Here is a 12,549-nt window from a genome sequence, read left to right on the forward strand (position 1 = left end):
TAACCTACTCCCGTCTGGCACATTGATTACACCCGAGTCCCTATTTGTTTTTGTCTCATCAAATTAAGCTCCGCGAACACGCTAAGGGGGAACTGCGGTAGCACAAGATACTTAAAGTGAGGAGAGGCACTTTCAGGAGACATTTATGTCCCCACTCTGTTCTTTGATGTATCGACTTCCGACGCAGTGGTACGAGAGTTATGTTGAACTCGGTGGAGAGATACTTTTGGCCAGTGGTTTTGCAGGTAATCAGGCGAGTTTATATTCCTTACAGCTCTTCACTTGGCTGTGTGCTGCTGGCAATCAATGGCGTGGTTATACGTTGATGTATGCAAGGTGATGCTCATGTTTTCAATGGCTTGTAATTACAGAGCGAATTCTAAATTTGTATAAAAATTATCCGATAATTAGGGCACACGCTTTCATCTATGTTTTATTTGGCTGTCAATTACGCAGCGCATGCTTTCTCTTCTATCCAATTATAAAGTATGATGCCCTCTTTAATTATGTTCGCAGCCAGGCTTGTTGTGTTAAAAATAAATATCTTCCCCGGGTTTTGTGCCAGCACCGTTCCAATGGTTCTTATAATATTGGTCAATACCTGGTGGTCTGTATGCGAATGAATGAAAGATTTGCAGGCATGCTAAGGTGGGTCGTGGAAGATGAATTATACGACCTCTACATTTTTAGACGAAAAAAAATTAACCCGTAAAAACAAAGTTTTTCACTATAAATCCTTTATATGCGTGGCATCGGTTTTATTTTATTATTCATTTCTGTTTTTCTTGAGTAAGAGTTTAATTTTTATCACATTGGTATTTTAAATTAAATATGAAAATTTTTTTTCCTAAAAAGTGGAAAATTTTGGAAAATTTTTTTCACGAAAATAAATTGTCACGCACAACGAGTCTGTGTGGAAAATGTCAGCTCGATTTGATCACGGGAAGTGGGTTAAAAAACGACCGAAAGATTTGCACGGTCATAAGCGCGCAAGCAAGCAAGCAAGTGAACTTAATATAAAAGATTTAAAAAGTAGGTTTTCGCGATCAATATTACCTACATAAAATATATATTGTTTTGGGTTAGGTCGCGTAAATATAAATGTGTCGTTAACCCGCCACCACCCGGCACAGCCAATGAGTAAGACTTGTCACGTAAACAAACCCCTGCTGTTCCCTGCAGGTCAGCTTTCGCCGTTGTGCTGTACAGCCTTCCCACGCGTTCTCAGGTTGTAACCGCGTGTTGTTTGGCACCGGTGGCCGACGTTTAGCTCCAAATGCGTCGAGAGAAACTGAATCCTGAATCATCAGCATTGAACAGCTGATCCTGAGTCTTCAATTCAGTTCGTGGAGTGTCACGTGCTGGGAACTTCGTTTGGAATGCAGCTTCACACGCTGGGATACAACACGCGACAACACTGCTCCAATGCAGCAATGGTAACGACAACTCTATTGCAAGCCGATGACTGCTGACAACAAATAAGCGGGCAGTGCATTTTGTAAACATTGCGAACCATCCGGAAGCACCGTGGCTCTGCCCTCGCAGGCACTACCCAAGCTACACACAATGCGAACACCGCACCGCTGAGTAACTCATTCAAGCAATAATGTGCAGCTCATCATGTCCCATTAGGCCCAATGGAACACAGCACGCTGTGCTCATTTCCACCCACGACAACTTGGCTCGGGTAAAAGTGTAATTCGAGGAAAAAAAACACGTACAAATAAATCATCTTATGTATCTTGAACCAATGTGAGCCCCCCCCCCACCCCTTACAAAATCAAAATTTCGGTGAAAACATCGGTGTACCGTGACTGATGGTACAGCTTTACTGCATCATTCCGCAAAGCTGCTGTGAGTTGAAACTTGTTCACGGGAAGTGGAGAGAAATGGTTCAAAGGTGGCCCTGGGCCCCAAAACCAATAAAACACTGGCTTTCTCTGGACCCCTGCGGAGGGCAGGTCAGCATTTTGTTACGATACCATTGAAAGGCCTCACATTTGAAGCTTGTGGTCTGAGTGCTGCTGTATGTATTTATCATGATGAGGGAGTTTGAGGCATGCACTCGCCGCTCTGAACTCTGACCAAGCCAGACTGAGCAATCAATACGCGCGCGACATTAATGAGACGGAGTTATTGAAGAGAAGCTTGGTAGCTGGCCCATTTAGATATCAATTTTAGATAACGTTCTGTGCTCATTAGCTACAGTTATCCATGCATGTCTGCCTTTGATCCATGGAGTGGGAGTCAGCCATATAGATTATATGTTTTGAAAGGGTCTTTTGTCTTTCCGTCGATGTGTCACGTTTCAATATTGCACATTAACATTTATGTTCCTGGAAAAAAAGCTCACATACATAAATTGACCAAAGACATGTTCGACTCTTATCTGTGAATACACTGAGTTGCAAGTCAATCTATTGCTGGACTATAGCCCCCCTCCCTCCACGCTTGTGCGCTTCGTGAGGGGTTTTGACCATACTTCACCACACAAGTCAGTATGGGTTGGTGAAGATTGGGAGCATAGGCGTGGAAGCATAGATGCATTGTTCTCAATTTTTGTTTATGCACTGCCCCATGGGACTTGCATGTAATACATTAAAAAGCTTACATTAAAAAACAGCGGTACAGCGAATGTATCGATCCATCGACTAACATCGACTCTTAAAGCTCATAAATCTTGGGTGCCGTGGTGGCGAGATGTGAATTACTTCGCCTAGAATACAGGTGGTCGTGGGTTCTATCATCACCTTGATGCCTGTATGTTTGGAGTTTGTGTGTCTCTCTTCCCAGGTCCTCCGGTTTCCCCCTCCACATTTATAAACACGCCTTTGCAGTATTTAGCTGCTGTGAATGTCCACCTGATAAGCCACTTGATTGAGCTATCATTGGTGTCCAAGTCGCTTTTGCAAAATACCTATATAGCCTTACCAATGGCCTAAATAAAACAATTACTTGTTTTTTGTCAGGAGTTAAATTGATCCCGACAACCACTAGAGGCACTAGACACACTTTTTAAAGGTACGCATTTTAATTCTTAATGCAGCCGGCGGTGGACTATCCGTTTGCTTCAACACGTTAATATTATTAATCCTTGATCGTTTCTGCGTGGATTAAATATCGGCCGTTCTATAGGATTCGGGGAGGGGGGGGTGCGTCAGGCGTACGTACGCAGGTGGGGGGGGGTGTAGAAAGTCCGCGTGCGTACAGGGAGGGTGGGGGAGGGGTCAAGTTTCGACAGATTGTTGCGTACCGACTCAGTGCTTGGTCCCTTTGGCCCAACGTTGCATACCTACTGTGTCGAGGGCTATTTGACCATACTTGACACTGGCAAGTGCGGTTTGGTGAAGTCGAGGGGAACACACAACCGCAATGGATTTTGCAGCACTGCCCTCGAATGGCCACGCCGCATCCTGCACCAGTCTTTGTGTTATGAAAATCAACCCAACCATCAGAACACTATCCAGGCTCAACTTTGCTTAGCTTGTGAGATAGGCTATACACCCCTTATGTGCAGACTGCAAATATAACTATTGCATCACCGTTAAGCCATGTGTAATGTGCACATGCAAAGTGCATATAATTTCGGTCAAAACGCTAAAATGCAATTGCAATTATTCATTTCTAAATGAAGAGCCACCTATACAACATGGTACATTGGGCACTGCTCTAAAAGCCCTACCAGCACCGATATATCTTGTGAGTGTGTTGCTATGGGGCCGTCCATAAATGACGTCACGCACCTGGGGGGGGGGGGGGTCAGACATTTGTGACGATGTGTGATGAGAGGGGGGGGGGGTCAAAAATCGTCCAAAATCGCGTGACGTCATTTATGGACGCCCTCTATGCGTGAGGTGCTTTGTGTGTTTTCCGTTGTTTTGGGTGTCCCACTCGATAAACAAACGTTTTTATCATCCTGCATTTGGGATTTACTGGTATGTGTGTGTGTGATGCTACCGTGGTGCAATGGTTTAGCACACTAGAGTTGCAGTCAAGAGGTCGCCAATGGGATCTCCCATTTAAACAATGGGCATATATTTTATTATAATTTGCCCACCTCTGTCTATTCACGCAACAGTAGACATGGCTACACCAAAGGTGGGATGAAGTTTGGATATCCCCCTCCCCACCACCACCTCTTGCAAGACATCTGGCTAGTGTGGAAGAGTAGGCCTAAGTACCCTCTAAATGGATTTCTCTGGAGCGCCGTCTAGTGGAGACCCTTCTGCCCACAGTGGAGTGAGTTACGGCCATCATATTTTACTGGTAGGAACCACCTGGTTCCACCAGCCCACAGGGGATTATTGTGTCCGTCCGTCGTGAATTACAAAAATGGGAGGGGTGGGGCTGGGTGGAGAGGGGAGGGTGGGGAGGGGCTGGGTGGGGAGGGTGGGGGGGGCTGGGTGGGGAGGGTGGGGAGGGGCTGGGTGGGGAGGGTGGGGAGGGGCTGGGTGGGGAGGGTGGGGCTGGGTGGGGGGTGGGAGGGGTGGGGCTGGGTGGGGAGGGGCTGGTCATCCCGTGGTGCCCTTATAAAACTCAACGTTTAACCTACTCACGCCGGCTTGTGCCCGCCCTTACAGTCGGCCATATTTGCGGAATACACCACGCCGCCGTTGACCCTGACCATTGACCGAGCAACCCACCTGATAATTGTAGATTGCTGAAGCCATCGGCTCGAGTAAATTGCGTACAACGCAGCTTTGTACCCCACCTCATTAATCTACACATTGAATTGCGCTATCTCAACAAGGGCAAATGTATGGTTGTGTAATAAATATATTTAACAGCTGGGCATTAACAAGCACCATAATAACCACAGTTAAGCTAATTATCGTTTACTTCGAGGCGTGGAATATATTTTTTTGGCCATTAAATATCCTTTCATGAAACAATAATTGTTATTAATTGATGTTGTTTGGTTTACGTCACACCCACAAAGTGCCTATTGATTGTTAAATTAAATGTATTAAATTGTCTTGTAACACTGTAATTGAAAGCCAGTGGCACAGTTAGCCTGTTCGGGCTCTGCTGGAGAGCTGCATGCAAGGGTGACTGACGCATTATGGACAAACATTTGCATTCAATGCTCAAGGTAATTGAACAGATGTTTTTTTTGTTCAGCAGTGGCTTGGTGACGTCATTGTAAATGTGCCTTTGCTTACAAAGGGTGTTTCGTATCCATCCTCCCTTAATGGTAATGGAACAAATAGCAAAGGAGCAGCCCTGCAATTGCTTCCTCGTGCGATTGCGAGCAGAAGGCCCTCCACTAGAGGGAGCCGACTCTTTGTGACGGTGGCCGGATATATTTCGGAAAAGGTGGCAGCACTGACGCGTAACAGCACGGATCGACCTGCGGTGTTACCTGTTTACACTGCTAATGTATGTGGACAGAGGCGGGGAGGGGGGGTTAAGACAATTTCATCATTGTTTATACTGCCACGCTGGGAGATCGAACCGATGTCCAAGTCGATATCTTGATCGCAAGTCGAGTGTGCTAATAATTTACACGGTGGCAGCGTCTGTTCCTCCCCCGATGTGTACATTCAACTAATTAAATTTGTTGTTTTCCGTCGTCTCCATGGATACACATAAAATGTTCAGCCATAATTTGACCGTGGCAGCGTTATTAAATTACACCTAATTAACTGGAACATGCAGCCCCGTTTATGCACTCACCTATGCTTAGCCTGTTTCTGGGCAATTGACGTCTAAAAAGACAATTCACTCTGGGCTGGGTCTTAATTACGGAAGGGCATGTAGGTCGCTGTACAAAATGTCCCACCATTGACAACACATGAAGGGAACGGCGCTATGATGGGTAGGTTCATACTTGCGCCAAATATATATAAAGCGGCTATTTCTGAAGTATGTTATTGTTTGGAATGCATATATCGAAATCAATCCATAATTCCAACCACATTAGGGCCTCTTAAAATACAGTGTAGGAGAGGCCCACAGTGACGGAAAATGCAAAGGTACAGGTCACATTATTGTACCTCCCTTGCTATAAATCATGAGTCGTCCACTGCTGGATGAAGGCCTCCCCACATCTTCACCATTCCTCAAAGTTCCATTGATAGTCCATCGTTACACCTGCATTTAAGGTGATCTCATTGCTCCATCTCCTCGGTGGGCTTCCTCTGGAGCATGCTAACTCCTTTTTGCTGCCATTCTATGTATCTGATATGAATGTGTTCTCTGAGCCACGCATCTCTTTCTGTATCTCAGTGTAATTCCAAACAATACACAGCTCCTTGCTTCTTTCGTGCAATTTTCAGCTGTTTTCTCATTAAATGTCGGGTGGCCGTGCTTACAATTCGTATATCATAGGAGGTAATGTGCACTGACTGAAAACATTTACCTACAGGCACATGGATACGTTGCTTTTTATGATCGACTTTTCCCAAAGCACTACATCTTGCTGTTGCTCGAATCTTAAATTCACCACTGTTATTCTGATCTGATTTCAATAATTCTCAGATGGTATACATACCTTGCTGTTTTCCAGTAGCGTCGATGCCACATATTTTCCTCTGCCCATTTTCGTTCGCACCTTTCAATTTTCTTATACAGTACAATAATCATCTTGAGCCCAACTTTGCAGCCTTATTTTTTTGTTACAGTAAATTCTCCAATTATTTATTTCCGTTAATTTCCATCGGTTATTATAAAGACTACCCCAATCGGCAAATCATAGATGGTTAACATTTTTCTCTGCCTATGTTTATTTTCCAAAGTAGGATTAACTTTTTTTTATATTGTAGATTCGTGCGTGTGTGTGTTTTTTTACCATGTTAAAATGTGAGATTTGTTTTGCACGTGATGTCAGTGCACAACGATACAATCTCGTGAATGCGAGCAACAGACAGGATCTGAGTCGATCACAGACGGGCGTGCTTGGGGTCAAACAATGCAACGCGTAGACACGACCGGGCTGACGCGGCCATCAATCTGTCAACACTGCACAAAACTGGTTCGGGCGGAGAGAGAACCGGCCACCGGGGCTGGCTGCGTGGCCAACTTAGATGGGTCCTCATTGACAAGTCACGGCCTGTAGTTCAGGTAACAGGAGGTGGTGGTGGGGGGTGGATAAGGGAGGAGCATTCCAGCGATTGGTTATTTAGTCCGTGCCCCCGCAGCTCTGAAAACAACTTCTGCCGAGAAATGATCCGCGACTCTTACCGTCCGTTCGTCGTCTCATCACGGTTGAGCAGAAGCTGAGCCGAGTTTTCAAAAAAAAACTTTCAAGTTTTCGACGCGCTTGGATTTTGTGCCCATTTCCACCTCTGTCCGGCCGACGGTGTCGTGACTCACTTAAAACGCGACTGCTGCTCCGGGGTTGTTGGTTGGCAGGCAAGAAAGTTTAAAATTGTAAAAACATTTTTTTAAAGGAGACAAAAAAAAAGCTCGCTTTGAAACAAAAAGCCAACAGCATGGGAACCGCGAATAGCAAGAGGAAATCGAAGCGTGAAGCGCAGGAAAAGAACAACAACGCCAGTCTGAAAAAAGTAAGAAGCTCTCTGTTTGTATCTCTTGCTGATGTTTACACAATCTGTACACCGTATACGCCTTGTTGTACAACTCTGCCTGTTGGCGAATGTCATCCCGAACAGCTGTAAAAGTAAACTGCGGATTTGTGCTCTTCCGATCATCGTAATCACAATGTAAAAGTAAACTGCGGATTTGTGCCCTTCCGATCATCTGAAGCGCAATGTATTGCTGCGGTGTATGATGAATCGCGTGCAGTAGTACCTTTGTGAATAACTGCAACGCAAACGAATGGAATCACTCAAGAGATGAATTGAATCGGTCGAACGCCGTGTAATTGACATATTAACATGGTGTTTGATGTACAAGTGCCTTTGTGCAGTTTCAGAGGCCGTGCTTGTTCACTTTGAAAGGGTCTCGCGGATCATGTCATAGGAGTTTGTGAATGCACCGTGCACACTCCACAATGGGACGGAGCGACTGCCATTAGCGTGCATTAATTACGGTTAGGTTTGCATCGACCTTATTTGCGCACGTTTGTCAATGCAAATGTGTGTTTTTTTATTTCTTCCCACCGATGCATAATGTATTATTTTCATCGTTATAGCGTAGGGGTGGGGGGGGCTCTGTTTGGTGGCGTGCACTTGCTCTCACATCGTGTGCCCTTATTGGACATGCCACATTACTTGCGAGCACTTTTCACGCGTAAAATAAATGATCGAGTTCGACGAAGCGCGTCGTTTGGCTGTTAGTGCAATGCGCTGCTAGGCTTGTGTGTTTTTTGCGTGTGTTGCCAGGCAAATTTAATTAACAATATTTAGATGTTACGTTCATAGCTCGATGATGAGACGCGACGTCCACACCGTGGAGATGGAGCGATGGAATCGACTCGAGTGCAGTCGGCGCCGAGTGGATTTGTTACGTACTGCGTGTTGAACTTCTTTCGCACCGTACGTAGCCAGCCGTGCTAATCGGAGGTGCGGGGGAAGGACAACGAACTAAACACAACAAGTAGCGAGAGGTGGCGGCAACTTGGGGGACGATGTCATCCAGCAGTAAATTAATCCCGGCTGATGGTGAATTTTATGAAGATCTCTTGTAGAAAGTGGCCGCGTTAATCTGCAACGATGCTAGTGGAGAGTTTGCGCGCTTGAAAGACACGAAAGCGTGCGTGGGCCACTCTCACATCCAATGATAACATTGGGAAATATTACAAATGTAACGTTAAAATGTTTGTTTTTGTAAAATGTACATGTGAATTTTAACTTGAAAATGACCGTTAACATTACCATAACATGGACACGTAATTCCCCAAAGATCAATGTTATTTTCGGAACAAGAGACTCATAGCATGGGAAAGTATGTCCGTATTGACGTAAATCTGTGTTTTTTTGTGTAAAAGGGTTGATTTTTGCACACTTATTTTGATTGCACACAACTCCTGTTACTTTGAATTTCTCCCTGGTGTGCTTTTTGTGAAGCTACTATACAGTATTAAGTTTATGTTGCATGCGTTTTTTTGGCGACCTTTCTGACTACGTATGTAGGTAATGAACGACTCGAACGCCGTGTTGTGAAATGCAAACAAATTAAACATTCCTCCGAGGTGATTTCGGGTTCTAATTCGGCGAAATGCTCCGTGTTCTGGGCGCTTCTTCAGTTTCTCCGTTCCGTTCACGTGACGGTCGTTTCGTTCCCAAACAAGCTCACAGCACACATCGGAGGGGCCGTGCATGAAAGCCTCCCTGTGGGCAGCCGAGCTGGACAGTGCCAATCCGTGAGGTCACTTGAGGGCACGTTTGGGAACTCGTCGAGAAGCTTCCACTCCGAGCGAGGGTGGAAAAGTGTTTGGAAGCCACCGAACAAAGCCTGTTCCACGGTTCAAATGGTTCTGGGGGAAGTGCTTTCTGGAAGCTAACACCGACACGACCGAAGCGCTATCACGACTCTCTTTGTTGCAGTGGCAATGAAGAGTGGGGCAATGTTTCTCATTGCCAAAGTAAATCAAACTAAATTGAAGGCTTTAACAAAAAAACAGACTTGCTCGTGTTGCCCAGACATTTGCTGAAATATGAGACTATCGCCCAGGCTTTTAGAAAATTAAAACATCATTAAACACAGTGACAGTGTTTTAGTGGATGTTCCGATCGACGATGGAGGGAAAAATGGGACCTATCGTTTATGCAGGACACAGCACTCGTAAAAAACCCTCCAATTATGCAAGGAGACAAGACATTTAAAGAATAACACTTCGACGTTTACTATTTTAAGAATGATGGTCTAAAATGGATGGACGTAAATATATTGATACATTTAATGGGAATAATGTATTGATATTTTCACATTGAACTATTGATGCTAAGAAACATTGGAATGCGAACACACTTGCAGTCATCAATCGCGAATTGCGCTATTACTTTTTTGAGCGCGAGTAATGGAATCGTTTATGTAATTAATTTCCGTGCGAAATGTCAGCCTTGGGGGGGCCGTCCATAAATGACGTCACGCACCTAGGGGCTGGGGGGGTCAGACGTTTGTGACGATGTGTGACGAGGGGGGGGGGGGGTGAGAAATGTCACATCAAAATGCGCAACTTTATACAAATATAGACACCACGTTCTACTTAATACTTAATTAAATAGACTTTTTAATAAATGTTTTCTCCTACAACATCAGAGTGCAGCGCCACATTACATACGCACTACAATGACAATAGTTCAAAGCGATTTGAAGCATGTTTTATTTTGTGTGGGGGGGGGGGTAGTGCTCTGTGACGTCATATTTGACATGTGCTCTGACTTTTTGTAATGCCGTGTGACGAGAAGGGGGGGGGGTCAAAAATCGTCCAAAAAAAACGCGTGACGTCATTTATGGACGGCCCCTTAGTGCCTGCGTAAACCCGCGTGAGCTTTCCGTGCGCCCGTTTGCTGCCCGTGCTTTGAACAGAGGCCGTCACTGAGGGCTCACACGCCTCCAGAACTTCTCAAAGCTGCCGGATTGCTGGACACCGCCGGTGACGCTCCAGCCACGGCGGCCGTCGCGAGCGAGGCGAACGCGACCACGGACCAAGCCGACGCGGCGGATGTCGACAAATACAAACGCTACACGATTAACATTCCAGGTGAAATTTCGATTTAAAGCTTCTTTCGTGACTGCAGGGATTCATCTTCTTGGTTCTTTCGGTAAAGTCACGTAGAAGGGAAATAATAAAATAATAAAAATTAAACATAATAAAATACAATTCTCACGACGTTGCGGCCACAACGCAAGCAGCCGTCCTCGGGTGAAGAACAGGTCTGTCGGGAAGACAGCGTCTGAATGAAACACCACCAGGCTTGGAGCGTAAATATACGCTCCAAGCCTGGTGGTATTTCATTCAGACGCCTGGTGGCGTTTCATTCAGACGCTGTCTTCCCGATAGACCTGTTCTTCACCTGAAGACGGCTGCTTGCGTTGTGGCCGAAACGTCGTGAGAATTATTTTATTATGTTTTATTTTTATTATTTTATTATTTCCCTTCTACGTGACTTTACCGAAAGAACCAAGAAGATGAATTCCAGGTGAAATCGGCGTGCGTCAGAGCCGAGGTCACCTAACCGCTCGTGACACTGATCAACGCACGTGCCCAGGCCACATTCCATGCCTGGCATTTTCTTTTTTAATGGGGGTGGTGTGGGGGTGGTGGCGAAGGTAAACAAGAAGTTGCCCCTCTTTGTGGACCTGGCACATTTTTTTTTGCACACAAGCAAATGTAACAACGGTGGGTCATGGTCATATTTGCATTTCGCCTTTAGTTTTTCTTCCTTGTAAATGCTCAGTTACATATTAGGACAGAAACGTTTTGTGTAAATATAGGAGGCATTTTTAGTCGTTATATCGAATTATTAAAATCTTAACCGGTAGAACGACGGCCCACAATCCAAAAGGTTGCGAGTTCAAATCCTGGATGGGAGTCGGTAAAACGAGTACCAATTTGTGCTCAAGTCTGCCGGCATACGAATGGGGAATTTCCACCACTGACTCAAGTCTGTAAGCAGGAGACGAGCACCACCTCAATGCTCATTTGGCTTGTCGAGTTTACGTGGTCTTGGGTTCATGTTAATCAATGCAAATGTGTGATTTTCTGATGTTAGCCCGGACAAACAGACGCTGGCAGTTTATTTATTTTTCATGGGGAGGTGGCAGTGACGTGCTGGACCATGGGCTATGTCCACGTTCACGTAAAACTGGCATCTTTCACAGCATAAAATGAAATCTTCTCCGTCATTACCTTGTTAAAGTGCACTGCGATGCAGTTCCCTGCTGCAAGCATCAACAGGGGAGTGCCTAATGGATGCATGGTGCATCCGCACGTTTTTTTGTTGCAACATATAACGAGATGCGTGCAGGTTAGGGTAGAGAAGTGGTGAGCGGTATGGTTAACGCGCCGTGCCAAAACATCCAGTGTCCAGCCACAGCTAGCATCGGTGGCGAGTGATATGTGCACTGGTCCCGGGTGAACCCCCACCTCCTCATCCACCTCACCCAGGGTCAACAAACCCAGACTGACCAGTATGACGAAGTATGGCTACACAGACCCACGTGACAGATACGTCGTGGGGGAGGACTGTATCCAGTGTTGGGTAGGCAAAGGGCGGTGAATTGTAATCATTTAAACATTTGGGCGTATGCATATAGCCCACTTAACACTTAGTTTGAAGGCTTACATGTACTTACGTAACGAGATATGCATTTAGCGCCAATGACACATAAATTGAAAGCTAAGCAGCGACTGAGCCTGGACATTGTATGGATGACTGCCGTTCATAGAACAAGTATATTTAGGGCTTAGGGGCGACATGGTGGTGTGCAGCAGAGAGCAGTGCATAACATTCCAATGCGATGCTGTACTCCTATGCTCCCACGCCGATGCTCCCTGCCTTCACCAAGCCCTCACTGACAAGTGTGGTTAAGTATGGTCAAATGACCCCTATGTCCCATCGAGGCATGGGGAGGGCCCTCTTTCGACAGTGGATTGACAGAAGAGCCGTCCAACGCACGTTCAAACGTTTATGTTCATAC

The 12,549-nt window shown here is 45.6% G+C and overlaps 1 protein-coding gene across 1 annotated transcript in view; it reads left to right on the forward strand.

Annotated features, from left to right (window-relative positions):
* Positions 1 to 10,449: 10,449 nt before the first annotated feature.
* FAM107B (family with sequence similarity 107 member B) overlaps positions 10,450 to 12,549 on the forward strand; it is a 30,577-nt gene continuing 28,477 nt past the window's right edge. Inside the window, exon 1 of the mRNA XM_078860761.1 lies at positions 10,450 to 10,609. The gene's annotated coding sequence lies outside the window, so the exon portion shown is untranslated. The remainder of the gene's footprint in view (positions 10,610 to 12,549) is intronic.

This window comes from Lampetra fluviatilis, chromosome 11 (assembly GCF_964198595.1).
Source record: "Lampetra fluviatilis chromosome 11, kcLamFluv1.1, whole genome shotgun sequence".
NCBI lineage: Eukaryota > Metazoa > Chordata > Hyperoartia > Petromyzontiformes > Petromyzontidae > Lampetra > Lampetra fluviatilis.